This window comes from Oncorhynchus clarkii, chromosome 7 (genome assembly GCF_045791955.1).
Source record: "Oncorhynchus clarkii lewisi isolate Uvic-CL-2024 chromosome 7, UVic_Ocla_1.0, whole genome shotgun sequence".
Classification (NCBI taxonomy): Eukaryota; Metazoa; Chordata; class Actinopteri; order Salmoniformes; family Salmonidae; genus Oncorhynchus; species Oncorhynchus clarkii.
Window position 1 is genome coordinate 32,803,803 of NC_092153.1, and position 20,875 is coordinate 32,824,677.

A 20,875-nucleotide genomic window follows, 5' to 3' on the forward strand; every position below is an offset into this window, starting at 1 on the left:
AAATAAATACATTTTTTTTTAAATCACCCGATTATTCGGTATCGGCTTTTTTTGGTCCTCCAAGAAATCGGTATCGGGGTTGAAAAATCATAATCGGTCGACCTCTAATCTCTATTGCACTCCACACTGCCCTTTCCCACCTGGACAAAAGGAACAAAAGGAACACCTATGTGAGAATGCTATTCATTGACTACAGCTCAGAGTTCAACACCATAGCACCATAGCGCCCTCAAAGCTCATCACTGAGCTAAGGATCCTGGGACTAAACACCTCCCTCTACAACTGGATCCTGGAATTCCTGACGGGCCGCACCCAGGTGGTGAGGGTAGGTAGCAACACATCTGCCACGCTGATCCTCAACACTGGAGTCCCCCAGGGGTGCGTGCTCAGTCCCCTCCTGTACTCCCTGTTCACCCACGACTGCATGGCCAGGCACGACTCCAACACCATCATTAAGTTTGCAGACGACACAACAGTGGTAGGCCTGATCACCGACAACGATGAGACAGCCTATAGGGAGGAGGTCAGAGACCTGGCCGGGTGGTGCCAGAATAACAACCTATCCCTCAAGTTAACCAAGACTAAGGAGATGATTGTGGACACCAGGAAAAGGAGGACTGAGCACGCCCTCATTCCCATCGACGGGTCTGTAGTGGAGCAGGTTGAGAGCTTCAAGTTACTTGGTGTCCACATCACCAACAAACTAGAATGGTCCAAACACACCAAGACGGTCATGAAGAGGGCACGACAAAGCCTGTTCCCCATCAGGAGACTGAAAAGATTTGGCATGGGTCCTGAGATCCTCAAAAGGTTCTACAGCTGCAACATCGAGAGTGGTTGCATCCCTGCCTGGTATGGCAATTGCTCGGCCTCCAACCTCAAGGCACCACAGAGGGTAGTGCGTATGGCCCAGTACATCACTGGGGCTAAGCTGCCTGCAATCCAGGACCTCTACACCAGGCGGTGTCAGAGAAAGGCCCTAAAAATTGTCAAAGACCCCAGCCACCCCAGTCATAGACTGTTCTCTCTAGTACCGGATTGCAATCGCTACTCGAGTGTTAAGTCTAGGACAAAAAGGCTTCTCAACAGTTTTTACCCCCAAGCCATAAGACTCCTGAACAGGTAATCAAATGGCTACCCGGACTATTTGCATTGTGGGCCCCCCCAACCCCTTTTTTACGCTGCTGATACTCTCTGTTTATCATTTATGCATAGTCACTGTAACTATACATTCATGTACATACTACCTCAATTAGCCTGACTAACTGGTGTCTGTATGTAGCCTCACTACTTTTATAGCTTCGCCACTGTATGTAGCCTCGCTGCTGTTATATTTCACTATCTTTTTACTGTGGTTTTTATTTATTTTCTTACCTATTGTTCGCCTAATACATTTTTTGCACTATTGGTTCGAGCCTGTAAGTAAGTATTTCACTGTTGTATTCAGCGCACATGACAAATACAATTTGATTTGATTTTATTTGTATATTGGACAGTGCCGTTAGATTAAAATAATTTACGCGCTCTGCCAATATCAGATATGTCTATATCCTGGGATATTTTCTTGTTACTTACAACCTCATGCTAATGGAATTAGCCTTTGTTAGCTCAACCGTTCCATGGAAGGGACACCGATCCCGAATAAGTTTTAAGAGGCCTCAAGGCAATTCGTCCAGGTCCTGAGGTACCAAATCATCCCCAAACCCTCACACTACCACCTCCATGTTTGAGCTTGGGTATAAGGTTTTTCCCATTATGTAAATTACTTTTTCAAACAGGGGAATTTTGGTATTGCGTAATTAAATAATATAAATATATATTTTTATATTTTTTTACTCAGTTTCTCTTTCTCTAATAGGTTTTGGTTGAAGATCAGTATCAAAAATATGCAAAAATAGAGAAAATCAGAAAGTGGGCAAATACTTTTTCACAGGACTTCTTGGTAAGCAACTCTAGTGAAGATTTAGCCTTGTGTTTTAGGTTATTGTCCACCTGAATGGGGATTTAATCTCCCAGTGTCTGGTGGAAAGCGCGCTGAACCAGGTTTTCCTCTAGGACTTTGCCTGTGCTTAGCTTCATTCCGTGTATTTTTTATTCAGAAAAACTCCCCAATCCTTAATGATTACAAGCATACTCATAACATGATGCAGCCACCACTATGCTTGAAAATATGGAGAGTGGTACACAATAATGTGTTGTATTGGATTTGACCCAAACATAACATTTTGAATTCAGGACAAAAAGTTAATTCTTTGCCAATTTTTTGTTGTTGCAGTTTTACTTTAGTGCCTTGTTGCAAACATGATGCATGTTTTGGAATATTTGTATTCTGTACAGGCTTCCTTCTTTTCACTCTGTCATTTAGGTTAGTATTGTAAGTAACTACAAGGTTGTTGATCCATCCTTAGCCTTCCTTCTTCTATCACAGCCATGTAACTTTTTCTAAAGTCACCATTGGCCTTATGGTGAAATCCCTGAGCGGTTTAATTTCTTTCTGGCAACTGAGTTAGGAGGGATGCCTGTATCTTTGTAGTGACTGGATCTATTGTTACACACCATCCAAAGTGCAATTGATAACTTCTATCACGACACAAGGCGAGACCCATATGCAGACACAGAGGCAGATGATTTGAGCTCTGGTATTTATTATAATCCAAGGGATAGACAAAAGGCAGGTTGCGGACAGGCAAGAGTTCATAGCCAGAGCAGAGTCCAAAACGGTACAGGGCGGCAGGCAGGCTCAAGGTCAGGGGCAGGCAGAGTGGTCAGGCAGGAGGGCTCAGAGTCAGGACAGGCAAGGGTCAAAACTAGGAGGATGAGAAAAAGAGAGACTGGGAAAAACAGGAGCTGAGAGAAAAACACTGGTTGACTTTGCAAACACGATGAACTGGCACAGACAGAAAACACAGGTATAAATACTCAGGGGATAAGTGGGGAAAATTGGCGACACCTGAAGGGGGGTGGAGACAAGCACAAGGACAGGTAAAACAGATCAGGGTGTGACAACTTCACCATGCTCAAAGGGATATTCAATGTCTGCTTCTTTTTTTTGACCCATCTAGCAATAGGTGCCCTTCTTTGCAAAGCATTGGAAAACCTTTCTGGTCTTTGTGGTTGAATCTGTGTTTGAAATTCACTACTCGACTGAGGGACCTTACAGATAATTGTATTTGTGGGGTACAGAGATGAGGCAGTCATGAAAAAAATTATGTTAAACACATGCAACCTATTATGTGACTTGTTAAAACCTCTCTGGGACATGTGGGACGCTAGCGTCCCAACTGGCCAACATCCAGTGAAAATGCAGAGCGCCAAATTCAAATAAATTACTATAATTGATTGATGAAATCACACATTCAATATACCAAATTAAAGCTACACTTGTTGTGAATCCAGCCAACGTGTCATATTTCAAAAATGCTTTTTGGCGAAAGCAAACAATGCTATTGTCTGAGCATAGCACCCATGCAAACAAGCACAGACCATCATATTTCAACCCTCCAGGCGCGACACAAAACGCAGAAATAAAGATATAATTCATGCCTTACCTTTGACGAGCTTCTTCTGTTGGCACTCCAATATGTCCCTTAAACATCACAAATGATCATTTTGTTCGATTTATTCCGTTGATATATATCCAAAATGTCAATTTATTTGGCCCGTTTGATCCAGAAAAACACCGGTTCCAACTTGCACAACGTGACTACAAAATTTCTCAAATTTTACCTGTAAGCTTTGTCCAAACATTTCAAACTACTTTTGTAATACAACTTTAGGTATTTTTTTTACGTAGAAAATCGATAAAATTGAAGACGGGATGATCTGTGTTCCATACCGGAGGAAAACAATGTGTAGCGAGCTTCTGTGTAGCGCACCTCTAACAAATAGTACACTTCCGTCCAGCCTCATTCTGAACAGTGTTACTTCTTCATTTCTCAAAGGGAAAACCTCAACCAATTTCGAAAGACTGTTGACATCCAGTGGAAGTGATATGAACTGCAAGAAGGTCCCTTAGAAATCTGGATTCCCAATGAAAACCCATGGAAAAGAAAGTGACCTAAAAAAAAAGATCTGAATGGTTTGTCCTCGGGGTTTTGCCTGCCAAATAAGTTCTGTTATAGTCACAGACATGATTCAAACAGTTTTAGAAACTTCAGAGTGTTTTCTATCCAAATCTAGTAATATGCATATCTTAGCATCTGGGCATGAGTAGCAGGCAGTTTAATTTGGGCATGCTTTTCATCCACAATTCAGAATGCTGCACCCTATCCTAGAGAAGTTTTAAGCACATTTTTACTCCTACACTTATTTAGGCTTGCTATAACAAAGGGGTTGAAAAAATAAAAATGTAATTACTCTTTGACATTATGGGGTATTGTGTGCAGGCCAGTGACCAAAAATCAAAATGTAATAAATTTTACATTTAGGCTGTAACACAAGAAGATGTGTAGAAAGTCACTTTCTGAAGGCACTGTACAACACTGTACTATTATTATATTTTAAGGCCATTAGACTGTTAAATTAGACTGTTAAATAGCCATCACTAGCCAGCTACCACCCGATTAACTCAACCCTGCACCTTAGAGGCTGCTGCCCTATATACAGTACATAGACATGGAATCACTGGTCACTTTAATAATGGAACACCAGTCACTTGAATAATACTCATACACTACCGTTCAAAAGTTTTGGGTCACTTATTTCCATGTTTTTTTTAATGAAAATACAGTGTAGACATTGTTAATGTTGTAAATGACTATTGTAGCAGGAAACTGTAGATTTTTTTATGGAATAGGCGTACAGAGGCCCATTATCAGCAACCATCACTCCAGTATTCCAATGGCACATTGTGCTAATCCAGGTTTATCATTTTAAAAGGCTAATTGATCATTAGAAAACCCTTTTGCAATTATGTTAGCACAGCTGAAAGCTGTTGTGCTGACTAAAGGGATATTTAATTTTATGTTAGCATTTGTCTAGTTAAATAAAGGTAAAATAAAAAATATATAAAATAAAGAAGCAATCAAACTGGCCTTCTTTAGACTAGTTGAGTATCTGGAGCATCAGCATTTGTGGGCCAGAAACAAAAAAATGGCCAGAAACAAAGAACTTTCTTCTGAACCTCGCCAGTCTATTCTTGCTCTGAGAAATTAAGGCTATTCTATGCGAGAAATTGCCAAGAAACTGAAGATCTCGTACAGTGCTGTGTACTACTCCCTTCACAGAACAGCGCAAACTGGCCCTAACCAGAATAGAAAGAGGAGTGGGATGCCCCGGTGCAGAACTGAGCAAGAGGACAAGTACATTAGAGTGTCTAGTTTGAGAAACAGAAAGTCCTCAACTGGCAGCTTCATTAAATAGTACCCGCAAAACACAAGTCTCAACGTCAACAGTGAAGAGGCAACTCCAGGATGCTGGCCTTGACAGTTCACAGAATTGTCAATTTAAAGAAATTAAGCAAATGTATTAATTACTAAATTTTGCTAATGTTAGATAGTAATCCAAAGATTCTTACCTTTTCCTCGAGTCGGCAGTGTCAAATAAAATAAAATATTTTTTTTGTCACATGCGCTGAATACAACAGTTCTAGTAGACCTTACAGTGAAATGCTTACTTACAAGCCGTTAACCAGTAATGCAGTTCAAGAAATAGAGTTAACATATTTGGTACTGGGGGGCTGCATTGAGTAGCTTGGATGAATAAGGTGCCCAGAGTAAACTGCCTGCTACTCAGGCCCAGTTGGTAATATATGCATATTATTAGTAGAGTTGGATAGAAAACACTCTAAAGTTTCTAAAACTGTTTGAATGATGTCTGTGAGTATAAAATAACTCATATAGCAGGCAAAAACCTGAGAAAAAAATCCAAGCAGGAAGTGGGAAATCTGAGGTTTGTAGTTTTTCAAGTCATTGTCTATTGAATATACAGTGTCTATGGGGTAATCTTGCACTTCCTAAGGCTTCCACTAGATGTCAACCGTCTTTAGAACCTTGTTTGAGCTGCGTTCCATAGAATTTCTACAGACAAAGGAATTCTCCGGTTGTAACATTATTGAAGATTTATGTTAAAAACATCCTAAAGATTGATTCTATACTTCGTTTGACATGTTTCTATGAACTGTAATATGACTTTTTGTCTGAACTTTCGCCTGGACTTGCCCGCACGTCGTGAGTTTGGATTGTGTATTAAACGTGAGAACAAAAAGGGGGTATTTGGACATAAATGATGGACTTTATTGAACAACTCAAACATTTATTGTGGAACTGGGATTCCTGGGAGTGCATTCTGATGAAGATCATCAAAGGTAAGTGAATATTTATAATGCTATTTCTGACTTTGTTGACTACACAACATGACGGATATCTGTATGGCTTGTTTTGTTGTCTGAGCGCTGTACTCAGATTATTGCATGGTGTGCTTTTTCAGTAAAGCTTTTTTGAAATCTGACACAGCGGTTGCATTAAGGAGAAAGGGATCTAAAATTCCATGCATAACATTTGTATCTTTTAGCAATGTTTATTATGAGTATTTCTGTAAATTGATGTGGCTCTCTTCAAAATCACCAGATGTTTTGGAACTACTGAACGTAAGGCGCCAGTGTAAACTCTGATTTCTGGATATAAATATGAACTTTATCGAACAAAACATACAATGTATTGTGTAACATGAAGTCCTATGAGTGTCATCTGATGAAGATCATCAAAGGTTAGTGATTAATTTTATCTCTATTTCTGCTTTTAGTGACTCCTCTCTTTGGCTGGAAAAATGGCTTTGTTTTTCTGTGACTAGGTACTGACCGTACATAATCGTTTGGTGTGCTTTCGCCGTAAAGCCTTTTTGAAATTGGAGACTGTGGCTGGATTTACAACAAGTTAATCTTTAAAATTATGTGAAATACTTGTTTGTTTGAGGAATTTTAATTATGGGATTTCTGTTGTTTTCAATTTGGCACCCTGCAAGTTCACTGGCTGTTGTTGAGGTGGGACGCAGCCAGTTGAAAGGCTGTTGAAATACCCCCCCTGTCCTGGGGTATCATCGGATAGGGCCACAGTGTCTCCTGACCCTTCCTGTCTCAGCCTCCAGTATTTATGCTGCAGTAGTTTATGTGTCGGGGGGCTAGGGTCAGTTTGTTATATCTGGAGTACTTCTCCTGTCTTATCTGGTGTCCTGTGTGAATTTAAGTATGCTCTCTCTAATTCTCTCTTTCTCTCTTTCTTTCTCTCTCTCATAGGACCTGAGCCCCAGGACCATGCCTCAGGACTACCTGGCATGATGACTCCTTGCTGTCCCCAGTCCACCTGGCCGTGCTGCTGCTCCAGTTTCAACTGTTCTGCCTGCGGCTATGGAATCCTGACCTGTTCACCGGACGTGCTACCTGTCCCAGACCTATTATTTGACCATGCTGGTCATTTATGAACATTTGAACATCTTGGCCATGTTCGTTTATAATCTCCACCCGGCACAGCCAGAAGAGGACTGGCCACCCCTCATAGCCTGCTTCCTCTCTAGGTTTCCTCCTAGGTTTTGGCCTTTCTAGGGAGTTTTTCCTAGCCAACGTGCTTCAACACCTGCATTGCTTGCTGTTTGTGGTTTTAGGCTGGGTTTCTGTACAGCACTTTGAGATATCAGCTGATGTACGAAGGGCTATATAAATACATTTGATTTGATTTGATTCCGTATTGAGCGAGTCACTGGTACTTCCTGCTTTAGTTGTTGCTTGTAAGCAGGAATCAGGAGGATAAAGTTATGGTCAGATTTGCCAAATGGAGGACGAGAGAGCTTTTTATGCATCTCTGTGTGTGGAGTAAATGTGTACTAGAGTTGCTTTCCCCTCTGGTTGAACATGTGACATGCCTGTAGAAATGAGATAAAACGGATTTAAGTTTGCCTGCATTAAAGTCCCCGGCCACTAGGAGCGCCGCTTCTGGATGAGCCTTTTCTTGTTTGCTTATGTCCTTATACAGCTTGTTCAGTGCGGTCTTAGTGCCAGCAACGGTTTGTGGTGGTAAATAGACAGCTATGAATAATATAGATGAGAACTATCTTGGTAGATAGTGTGGTCTACAGCTTATCATGAAGTATTCTACATCAGGCGAGAAACATCTCAAGACTTCTATAATATTAGACATGCACCAGCAGTTGACAAATAGACACACCCACGCCCCTCATCTTACCAGACGTAGCTGCTCTGTCCTGCCGATGCACGGAGAAGCTAGCTAGCTAGCTCTATATTATCCGTGTTGTCGTCCAGCCACATCTATGTGAAACATAAGATATTAAAATAGCACGATTGAAACCATTTCCTTGTTTGACCGCTAGGTTTTTGGGATATTATAACTCATACTGTGGTACTCTACAGCATTCACCTTCTCTCATTGTTATTATAATAATACTTTATTTAACTTGTCTAGCGCTTTCTCAAAGAATCTAAAGTGCATAAAAAGTTAAACAAAGTCGGCCATCGGATTAAGTTGAGGCAGTTTGGGCTGGAAAGGCAGTGTAGGTTCACTGGAGGTGGCATTGATGGGACAGCCAGGGAGAAACAAAGACAGTCTTAAAAACTGGCCCTGTTCTCTTCAACAGAGCTTGACAAATCACTATTTGTTACATGAGCACACAACATATGTGTCCTTTACATTGGGGTGTGGAGAGATTAATTAATACTCTGTTTAGAACATCTCAAAGGCTTTCCATGCTGAAAACATCTGCCTTGCATTCATTGCTGATGAGGAGTGAATGGATTTGATTTGAATAACAATGGTAGATTCAAGCTAAGGGTCTGTTCATTTTTATAGTGCTCTTCCTTAGTGTATGAAGAAGAGCTAGAAGAGCACTTCCTTTAACCTCTTCTTGCAACTGTTTTTATTATGCAGAGGTTGTTGACACTTCCATCAGCCTGGGTGATGGAAACACAATTCACCAAAATATCACTAGTGCTTTCATTAATATAAACTCTTCGAGATACCTCTGTGGTGCTGTTTGTTTTTAGTTAACCACTAAAGGACAGGTTACACAAAATATAGAAAATATTGTTTTCTCCACTACAGCACAATGTCCTATGGCTTGGCTACAATTCTGTCAACGTTCATTCACGGGGACATCCAAGCTTTTCAAGATCCTCCAAGAAAACTTTCCGTATACTACATTCACAGAGCGGGTTTTCCGTAACTTTTATGGCACAGATGACTATCCCCCATAACTCTTATAGGGTGGATAATTGTGTAATATTTTTCTGAAACTAATTTGAAACTATACCTATAGTCTATAGGCTAAATAAGATTTAGGAAAAAAGGATGATTGTATCAAGTAGGCTACGTGCAACTCAAAGTTGATACATTGTAATTTGTATATACTCTTTTAGTGGTAGGTAAGTTACACAAAAAAGTTTATCACATCTTCCCCATTCTGGGAGGGATTTCTTACAATGCAATTTAAAGACCCTTGTAGTGGGTTAGTATCCTACTATACATTGTGATACAATGGGCAATTAGAATGGATTTTGAGTCAACCATGATTAGCCTGTAGCTATGTCATGAAGCACAGATTTAAATCATATTTACATAGATTCATTTACCGATCTTAGGGTAATTTCAAAATAATACATTTGTTTTATTTTAATACTGTAAACGTACAGTAAAAAGCATATAGCTGCTACCACGAGTGTCTAAATAGCCTAATGGGCTTCTGGAACAGTCACAATTAGCCACACCTATGCCAATCAATACAATGAGAAATCAATTTAATGTTTACAAAAGAGGGTCAACATTTTATTCTGCTCATTTTGCACCTACACTATACCTACACTATACACCCTAGTTCTGACCATTCTGCCTGCTTTGATCCCGAGTCTGCCTGCCGTTCTGTACCTGCCTGACTCTGACCCAATTTACAAACCTCTGCCTGCCCTGACCCAGAGCCTACCTGCTGTTCTTTACCTTATTGACTCTGCCCTGGATTCCGGAACTCTGCCTGCCCTTGACCTGTCTTTTGCCTGCCACCTGTTTGGGTAAATAAACATCTGTGATTCTAGCTGTCTGCACCTGGGTCTTATCCTGAGTTCTAATAGTACGAACTGGCCATGACTGACCCAGCAGACCAGCTCCACAATGCTGTCTCCCAGCAAGGAGCCACCATTGGAAGACACAAGGAGTTACTGCAATGCCTTATGGAAGGACTCCATACCCTTGTGAACACCATGACCAGGCGTTCAATACATTGCTGGAGCAATTCTGCCAATTCCCTACAAGGCAGCAAGCCACACCAGTAATTCCTCAGCAATGCCATCACCAGAGGCGCTTCTTCCCAGCCTGCCCCAGTGTCCCGAGAACCCCGCTTACCTCCTCCTGAGCATTACGCTGGAGATTCTGGAACCTGCCGGGCCTTTCTCTCCCAGTGCCCCCTCATCTTCGAGCTGCATCCTTCTTTGTTCCTCTTGGACAGCTCAAGCATAGTGTACATCACAATGCTGATGTCCAGGAGGGCACTCGCCAGGGCTACGGCAGTGTGGGAGCAACAATCTGTCATCTGCATCAGTCTGGAGGAGTTTGTGGCGGAGTCTCCATTTTCCAGAAGAGATGCTGCTCATAAACTCCAGCTACGTCAAGACGTCCGTAGTGTGGCAGACTACACGGTGGAATTTTGCACGTTGGCAGCTGAGAGTGCCTGGAACCCGGACACATTGTTCGACATGTTCCTTCACAGATCATCAGAGGTGATCAAAGATGAGCTCACAGCCTGGGAGTTGCCCATGGACCTCAACTCCCTCATAGCCTTGACCATCCAGATCGATAGGCAGCTACGAGAACGTAGGAGGGAGAGGGAATGTGTTCCCTGTCTCCTTCGCTCGCCCTCGATTCCCACCTCGACTTCGAGGAACACCGAAGGCAGTTCTGAGAGACTCCGACGTCACCCGAGTGCTCACAGGAATCGCCGAGGGCGGATGACTCGCATCCTCCAGAGCCCAAGCTACTGGGAAGGGCTCGATTGTCTCTGGTTGAACGTTTAAGCAGATTGAACACCAGGAGCTGTCTACATTGTGGGACAACAGGACGTTATATTTCCACATGTCCATTGAAAAGACCAGGCTCATCAGTAGGAACGAGTACTCTGGTGAGACGTACGGGGAGTTTCAAATCCCCCATCCCCCTCTCCAAAACACCCTGTTATGGGGTGACCAGGCCAAATCACTCCAGGTGTATATGTATTTATTATGGATCCCCATTAGCTTCTGCCAAGGCATATATACAGTACCAAATCCATGTGTACGTGTGTGTGTCTTGTGTGTGTGAATGCGCCAATGTTTGTATTGCTTCACGGTCCCCGCTGTTCCATAACGTGTTTTTGAAATCTAATTTTACTGCTTGCATGAGTTACTTGATGTGGAATAGAGTTACATGTAGTCATGGCTCTATTTAGTACTGTGCGCCTTCCATAGTCTGTTCTGGACTTGGGGACTGTGAAGAGACCTCTTGTGGCATATCTTGTGGGGTATGCATGTGTCGGCCAGTAGGTCAAACAGACAGCTCGGTGCTTTCAACATGTCAATACCTCTCATAAATACAAGCAGTGATGAAGTCAATCTCTCCTCAACTTTGAAAGATTGACATGCATATTATTAATATTAGCTCTCTGTGTATATCCAAGGACCAGCTGTGCTGCCCTGTTCTGAGCTAAATGCAATTCTCCTAAGTCCATTTTTGTGGCACCTGACCACACGACTGAACAGTAGTCCAGGTGTGACAAAACTAGGGCCTGTCAGACCTGCCTTGTTGACAGTGCTATCACGGAGGTAGAGTAGAGCCTTACCATAGACATACTTCTCCCCATCTTAGCTACTGCTGTATCAATATGTTTTTGACCGTGACAGTTTACAATCCAGGGATAACTCCAAGTAGTTTAGTCACCTCAACTTGCTCAATTTTCATATTATTTATTACAATATATAGTTGAGGTTTAGGGTTTAGTGAATGATTTGTTCCAAAGGTGTTAGCCAGACAAGTGATTAACTACAATGTAAAAGTAATTGTTTGTCTGGCTACAACATAACACAATCTGAAGTCATATAGGGCAGAGTCTCACAAGCATTAGAAACAGCATTGGGTGTGGATACGGTGGGAATGTGGATCTGAGCAAGTGTGATGTCATACATTTTTGTGGATCTGTATGTAAATGTTAAGTTGTCTATTGTTTTTGTCAATGTATGTTTTTATTTGTCCCAACAACAAAAAAAGTAAAATAAAAAATGACAAGAAAAGTAGTTGTTGACTTTATTCTAAAACCTGCTTAAAACAATATGCCTATGTGCGTGATGATGTAGTGCACATAAAAATAACTTTTACCGTTAAATCCCCATTCACCGAATAGCAAAAATACAAGTTAATGGGTTTCCATCGCATGGTTTTCTCATAAACGGTTATATTATTTCACAAATGTGCCCTCTCTGGTCTTGACATGTGCACTCTAGCCAACAGCTCACACACAGTGGCGTTAGGCTATGTACATTATGAGATTAATACCGATCATCATGTCAGAAGAATTAGACCCTCAATACTTATTGGAATACTTATTGGAAAGAAGCATCAAGCTCATCACCTTGCACATTCATATCATCGGGTGACTCCAAGTTTACTTCGATATGATCAAATCAAATTTTATTTGTCACATGCGCCGAATACGAGCCCCTAACCAACAATACAGTTTAAAAAAATATGGATAAGAATAAGAAATAAAAGTCAAATGTAATTAAAGAGCAGCAGTAAAATAACAATAGCGAGACTATATACCGGCGTGTACCGGTACAGAGTCCATGTGCGGGGGCACCAATTAGTTGAGGTCATATGTACATGTAGGTAGAGTTTTTAAAGTTACTATGCATAGATAATAACAACAGAGAGTAGCAGTGGTGAAAAGGAGGGGGAGGGGGAGGGCAATGCAAATAGTCTGGGTAGCCAGTTGATTAGAAGTTCAGGAGTCATATGGCTTGGGGGTAGAAGCTGTTTTAGAAGCCTCTTGGACCTAGAATTGGTGCTCCGGTACCACTTGCCGTGCGGTAGAAGAGAGAACAGTCTATGACTAGGGTGGCTGGAGTCTTTGACAATTTTTAGGGCATTCCTCTAACACCTCCTTGTACAGAGGTCCTGGACAGCAGGAAGCTTGGCCCCAGTAATGTACTGGGCCGTACGCACTAACCTCTGTAGTGCCTTGCGGTCAGAATCCGAGCAGTTGCCATACCAGGCAGTGATGCAACCAGCTCTCGATGGTGCAGCTGTAGAACCTTTTGAAGATCTGAGGATCCATGCCAAATTTTTTCAGTCTCCTGAGGGGCTATAGGTTTTGTCATTCCCTCTTCACTATTGTCTTGGTGTGCTTGGACCATGTTAGTTTGTTGGTAATGTGGACACCAAGGAACTTGAAGCTCTCAACCTGCTCCACTACAGCCCTGTCGATGAGAATGGGGCATGCTCAGTCCTCCTTTCCTGAAGCCACAATCATCTCCTTTGTCTTCATCACGTTGAGGGAGAGGTTGTTGTCCTGGCACCACACGGCCAGGTCTCTGACCTCCTCCCTATAGGCTGTCTCGTCGTTGTCTGTGATCAGGCCTACCACTGTTGTGTCATCAGCAAACTTAATGATGGTGTTGGAGTCGTGCCTGGCCGTACAGTCATGAGTGAACAGGGAGTACAGGAGGGGACTGAGCACGCACCCCTGAGGGGCCCCAGTGTTGATTATCAGCATGGCTGATGTGTTGTTACCTACCCTTACCACCTGGGGCAGCCCGTCAGGAAGTTCAGGATCCAGTTGCATAGGGAGGTGTTTAGTCCCGGGTTCCTTAGCTTATTGATGAGCTTTGAGGGCACTATGGTGTTGAACGCTGAGCTGTAGTCAATGAAAAACATTCTCACATAGGTGTTCCTTTGATCCAGGTGGGAAAGGGCAGTGTGGAGAGCAATAGATATTTCATCATCTGTGAATCTGTTAGGGCGGTATCCAAATTGGAGTGGGTCTAGGGTTTCTGGGATAATGGTGTTGATGTGAGCCATGACGAGCCATTCAAAGCACTTCATGGCTACAGACGTGAGTGCTACGGGTCGGTAGTCATTTAGGCAGGTTACATTTGTGTCCTTGGACACAGGGACTATGGTGGTCTGCTTAAAACATGTTAGTATTACAGACTCGGACATGGAGAGGTTGAAAATGTCAGTGAAGACACTTGCCAGATGGTCAGCACATCCTCGCAGTATACGTGCTGCGCCCAAGTGAATGTTGACCTGTTTAAAGGTCTTACTCACATCGGCTGCGGAGAAAGTGATCACACAGTCGTCCGGAACAGCTGGTGCTATCATGCATGTTTCAGTTTTTTGCCTAGAAGCGAGCATAGAAGTAGTTTAGCTCATCTGGTAGGCTCGTGTCACTGGGCAGCTCTCGGCTGTGCTTCCCTTTGTGCTCTGTAATGGTTTGCAAGCCCTGTCATTCGATCTTAGTCCTGTATTGACAGTTTGCCTGTTTGATGGTTCGTTGGGGGGCATAGCGGGATGTCTTGTAAACTTCCGGGTTAGAGTCCCGCTCCTTGAAAGTGGCAGCTCTAGCCTTTAGCTCAGTGTAGATGTTGCCTGCAATCCATGGCTTCTGGTTGGGGTATGTGCGTACAGTCACTGTGGGGACGACGTCATTGATGCACTTTTTGATGAAACCAATGACTGATATGGTGTACTCATCAGTGCCATAGGAAGAATCCCGGAATATATTCCAGTCTGTGCTGGCAAAATAATCCTGTAGTTTAGCATCTGCTTCATCTGACCACTTTTTTATTGAACAAGTCTCTGGTGCTTGCTCCTCTTAGTGCCAGCATCGGTCTGTGGTGGTATGTAGACAGCTACGAAAATACACATGAAAACTCTTTAGGTAGATAGTGTGGTCTACAGCTTATCATGAGATACTCTACCTCAAGCGAACAAAACCTCAAGACTTCCTTAGATATCATGCACCAGCTGTTGTTTACATATATGCATAGTCCGCCACCCCTTGTCTTACCAGATGCCGCCTTTCTATCCTGCCGATACAGCGTTTACCCCGCCAGCTGTATGTTGATAATGTCGTCGTTCAGTCACGACTCTGTGAAGCATAAGATATTACAGTTTTTAATGTCCCATTGGTAGTTTAATCTTCCTCGTAGGTTGTCGATTTTATTTTCCAATGATTGCACGTTAGCTAGTAGAATTCTCAGAAGGCAGTTTGACCTCCATCCTCCTTTTCTCCGTTGTCTCTTCACACAAATGACAGGGATTTGGGCCTGTTCCCGGGAAAGCAGTATGTCGGACTCGTTAAAGGAAAAAACTATTCTGTCAGTTCGTGGTAAGTAATCGCTGTTCTGGTGTTCAGAAGTTATTTTCGGTCATAAGAGACAGCAACATTATATACAAAATAAGTTTAAAAAATAAGTGACAAACATCACAAAAAAACGAACATAAAAACACAATTGGTTAGGAGCACGTAAAACGTCAGCCATCTTCTCTGGCTCTGTCTAATCAATCACTTGGCTCATGTAAATAATTCTGTAGTTGTCCCTTTAAACATCCTAAGGTCAACATCTCCATAGTGTTCACATTTCTCTCATGTAAATGTTGTATCTACATAAAAAGATTAAACAATTTATTTTGGAAATATCCCGTTTTTGCTATTTTCTTCATTACCATGCTGATGATTTCAAGTTGTATTGGATTTATTTTTTGTCTGTTAAAGACACTGAGTACATGTTGTTTAGTATATTTACTACATTTAGTGTGTTGAATTTTTTTCTGAAGTAAGTTCATTTAAAGTTATGTGATTTGATTTATGTAAATACATTTAAGTATTGTTTAACACACAGTTACCAAAAACCTGATTTAATTTATATATTCATACTGAGTTTGCAGCAAACAGAATGTTCATAACAAGTTTTCCAGAATTGTTTGCCAGAAGTTCACAATTTGCCTAAAATGTACCACAACATTTTGCCACAAAACTAATTTTCATGTGAAAATATGCGGCAAATTGGCTGAAGGTTTTTCTGGTAAGGGTTGTTAATGCTAATGCTAATAGAGCAAACCAACAACTGTAACGATGTATTTGAGAGACAAGTGCTCATTGTGAAAATGTATTTGTTTTCAATAAACATTGAGACTAAATATAGTTTTCATGTTGTCAACAGTTGCGCACACTTTTGTTGCTAAACAACCAACCCGTGTGTGGAGAATGGTGTTATTTCTATCGGAAAAAAAATCCAAAGTATATATTGTTCCACTTGGAACCGATAGGTTCGCGCGGCCTTATTCATAATTTCATCACAAGTAAAGGTGTTGGAATTATGAGGGAATTTAGTCAAGGTCAGAATACGGCTTAACTGTAGACACACCTCCGCCACACCTTACTTTGTTTGATCTTCACTCCAAACGAATAGCGGGTGAAGAGCATGCTATTCTCATGCTTAAATTCAAGGTCAGAATACGCATAAAAAGTATTCACACCAGTTGACTTTTTCCTAATTTTGTTGTGTTACAGCCTGAATTTAAAATTGCTTAAATGTTGATTTAAAAAATCACTGGCCTACACACAATACCCCACAATGTCAAAGTGGAATTATATTTTTCGAAATGTTTACAAATTAATTAAAACTGAAAAACTGAAATATCTTGAGTCAATAACTATTTAACTCCTTTGTTATGGCAAGAGTAAATAATTCAGGAGACATTTATTTGCTAAACAAGTCACATAAGTTGCATGGACGCCCTCTGTGTGCAATAATAGTGATTATCATGATTGTTTTGAATGGCTGTCTCATCTCTGTACCACACACATACAATTATTTGTAAAGTCCCTCAGTCGAGCAGTGAATTTCAAACACAGATTCAACCACAAATCAATATCAATATCAGTATCAATACACCCAGTCAATACAAAGATACAGGCGTCCTTCCTAACTCAGTTGCCGGAGAGGAAGGAAACCGCTCAGGGATTTCACCATGAGGCCAAATGGTGACTTTTAAACCATTTGCAACAAGGTACTAAAATAATACTGCAAAACATGTGTCAAAGGAATTAACTTTTTATCCTGAATACAAAGTGTTATGTTTGGGGAAAATCCAATAAGGACATTACTGAGTACCACTCTCCAGCTTTTCAAGCATAGTGGTGGCTGCATCATGTTATGGGTATGCTTGTAATCGTTAAGGACTAGTAAGCTTTTCAGGATATAAAAATAAATGGAATGGAGCTAAGCACAGGCAAAATCCTAGAGGAAAACCTGGTTCAGTCTGCTTTTCAACTGTGAATGTTCATGAGTGGCCGAGTTACAGTTTTGACTTAAATCTACTTGACAATCTATGTCAAGACCTGAAAATTATTGTCTAGCAATGACCAACAACATTTTTGATAGAGCTTGAAGAATTTTGAAAAGAATAAGTGGCAAATGTTACACAGTCAAGGTATGGAAAGCACTTAGTCTTACCCAGAAAGACTCACAGCTGTAATCACTGTCAATGGTGCTTCTACAAAGTATTGACACAGGGATGTGAATACTTATGTAAATGTTTTATTTCTGTATTTAATGTTCAATACATTGGCATGGTTTCATTGTCATTATAGGGTATTGTGTGTAGAAGGTGAGATTTTTTTTTACATTTAATCCATTTTGAATTCATGCTGTAACACAACAACATGTGGAATAAGTCAAGGCGTATGAATACTTTCTGAACACTGTATCCCAGTTTGCTTTCAGAATTTAGAACCATGGAAAGTGAGGTCATTTCCTGCCGTATTCAGTTGTCAGTCCAAGTGCAATACTTTTTTGAGGTCACACAGTCATACTGTAGGATGGGCCCATCTGGTTACTGGAAATACTGATCTATAAATCAGCAGGCAAAGGACCTCAAAACCTAATGGTGCTTATCTCCTTGCTTGGCTTCCTTCCTGTGTCTGGTTTGTGTAGTGCCCAGATAACAATCCATTAAATGTAGAGGTACTGTTCTAAGTGCAAGGGTTACACAAAATGAATTAGCTTGACGTTAATTTGAAAGATAAATTGACTGCATAGAGAAGTACACCAGGCCTTGTCTGACCAATACATCTTCTCTGTAATGAAGTACCATGCCATACAGTTTGGGGCACATAGGGGTTTGTATTACATTTTTGGGACAACATATACTGTTCTCTGTGTTGAACTTTGGATTTGCAAACAGCTGTTACACACTGTTGAACAGGATGTGTTCTATCTGATGAACTGTGCTGTCTCACAGCTTTATGATTAGAAAGAAACAAATAAAGAACCATTTTAAGATTGGATGGGACTCTTTGAAAACGTTAAAATTACAGTTGAAGTCAGAAGTTTACACACACTTTAGCCAAATACATTTAAACTCAGTTTTTCACAATTCCTGACATTTAATCAGAGTAAAGATCCCCTGTCTTAGGTCAGTTAGGATCGCCACTTTATTTTAAGAATGTGAAATGTCAGAATAATAGTAGAGAGAATGATTTATTTCAGCTTTCATTTCTTTCATCACATTCCCAGTGGGTCAGAAGTTTACATACACTCAATAGGTATTTGGTAGCATTGCCTTTAAATTGTTTCACTTAGGTTAAACGTTTCGGGTAGCCTTCCACAAGCTTCCCACAATAAGTTGGGTGAATTTTGGCCCATTCCTCATGAAAGAGCTGGTGTAACCGAGTCAGGTTTGTAGGCCTCCTTGCTCGCACACGTTTTTTCAGTTCTGCCCACACATTTTCTCCAGGATTGAGGTCAGGGCTTGGTGATGGCCACTCCAATACCTTGACTTTGTTGTCCTTAAGCCATTTTGTCACAACTTTAGAAGTATGCTTGCGTTGTCCATTTGTCATTGTCCATTTGGAAGACCCATTTGTGACCAAGCTTTAACTTCCTGACTGATGTCTTGAGATGTTGCTTCAATATATCCACATACTTTTCCTCCCTATTTTGTGAAGTGCACCAGTCCCTCCTGCAGCAATGCACCCCCACAACATGATGCTTCCACCCCCGTGCTTCACGGTTGGGGTGGTGTTCTTCGGCTTGCAAGCCTCCCTCTTTTTCCTCCAAACATAAGATGGTCATTATGGCCAAACAGTTCTATTTTTGTTTCATCAGATCAGAGGACATTTCTCCAAAAAGTACGATCTTTGTCCCCATGTGCAGTTGCAAACCGTAGTCTGGCTTTTTTTATGGCAGTTTTGGAGCAGTGGCTTCTTCCTTGCTGGGAGGCCTTTCAGGTTATGTCGATATAGGACTCGTTTTATTGTGGATATAGAGAATTTTGTACCGGTTTCCTCCAGCATCTTCACAAGGTCCTTTGCTGTTGTTCTGGGATTGATTTGCACTTTTCGCACCAAAGTACGTTCATCTCTAGGAGACAGAACACGTCTCCTTCCTGAGCGGTATGACGGCTGCGTGGTCCCATGGTGTTTATAATTGCATACTATTGTTTGTACAGATTAACGTGGTACCTTCAGGCGTTTACTCCCAAGGACGAACCAGACTTGTGGAGGTCTACCTTTTTGTTTCTGATGTCTTGGTTGATTTATTTTTATTTTCCCATGATGTCAAGCAAAGAGGAACTGAGTTTGAAGGTAGGCCTTGAAATACATCCACAGGTACACCTCCAATTGACTCAAATTTTGTCAATTAGCCGATCAGAAGCTTCTAAAGCCATGACATCATTTTCTGAAGTTTTCCAAGCTGTTTAAAGGCACAGTCAACTTCGTGTATGTAAACTTCTGACCCACTGGAATTGTGATACAGTGAATTGTAAGTGAAATAATCTGTCTGTAAACAATTGTTGGAAAAATTACTTGTGTCATGGACGAAGTAAATGTTCTAACCGACTTGCCAAAACTATAGTTTGTAAACAAGACTTTTGTGGAGTGGTTGAAAAACGAGTTTTAGTGACTCCAACCTAAGTGTATGTAAACTTCCGACTCCAACTGTAGATAAATTACTACCTAGGGATAACACTGTTGTGTGGCGTCCACACTTGGCCCCTGGTTTGATTGACAATGATATTGTGAACGAATATGATGATAACCATTGTACATTTTCTGTGTTGAGTAACTTAGCCACACAATCCAAATAAATCCTAATAATATTCATCATATTACAATCAAAATGCCAGCTTCACCATAATAGAAATGGAAACGGTTGAGAACGCACCATCTAATAGAGATTTTGTCTTTGCAACCTTGGCAAGAAATAGCAGCTGGACCAAAACCTCTGTGTACTTCTATCATGAAACTTTGGGTGGTTTGGCTGCTATTCCCAAGAAGAAAGCAACACACAGGAAATTACTCATGTTCAAAATTCACAGACATGCTTTTTAGTCAGTTTGTCTGAGTGAGAGAGAGAGAATATGAAAGTATGACTAATTCTAATCAACTTGAATATATGTATAGAATGTCAAAAGAAAGAAAAATAACTGCTCTTTTAGTTTGAGAATGAGAGAAAAAGAGAGGCATGGTTACCTTGTTTGATGCCTGATAATGGGAGTCCTGTCTGTAGCTCCAGTCTGGCTGTATGTCCCATTCCTTGCGCTGTGGGGGAGTGTAATCTGCACAAAATGGTTTAGATTATGACGTGAGGGGGCATGTCAGTATGTGAGAGGCTCTTTTTTCTATACAAAGAGGTGGAGCAGAGCATTTTTTGTCCACTTCAGTTCACTTTCAAAAGACTAATGCACTTCCCAGTCCCAAGCTTCATTCATACCTGGTTTTAATATGTGTCTTGTGTCCTGCTCCTGTCCACATTCTAATTGTTCCCACATTTTCAGACATGTGTCTACTCATGGTATTAAAATGTGTCTCTTATTCGTCCATTGTGTCCCCATTGTGAACAGAT

At 41.3% G+C, this 20,875-nt stretch overlaps 1 protein-coding gene across 3 annotated transcripts in view; it reads right to left on the reverse strand.

The window, feature by feature from the left end:
- The window catches only part of LOC139413203 (CMP-N-acetylneuraminate-beta-galactosamide-alpha-2,3-sialyltransferase 2-like), a 35,729-nt gene extending 15,146 nt beyond the window's left edge, over positions 1-20,583 (reverse strand). Inside the window, exons 1-2 of one of the 3 annotated variants that reach the window (XM_071160317.1) lie at positions 20,503-20,559; positions 15,031-15,111 (exon numbers count right to left, since the gene is read on the reverse strand). The gene's annotated coding sequence lies outside the window, so the exon portion shown is untranslated. Of the gene's footprint in view, positions 1-15,030; positions 15,112-20,502 lie in introns of all 3 variants that reach the window. The other 2 variants (XM_071160314.1, XM_071160318.1) reach the window with 2 other exon arrangements.
- Between the last annotated feature and the right edge of the window lie 292 nt (positions 20,584-20,875).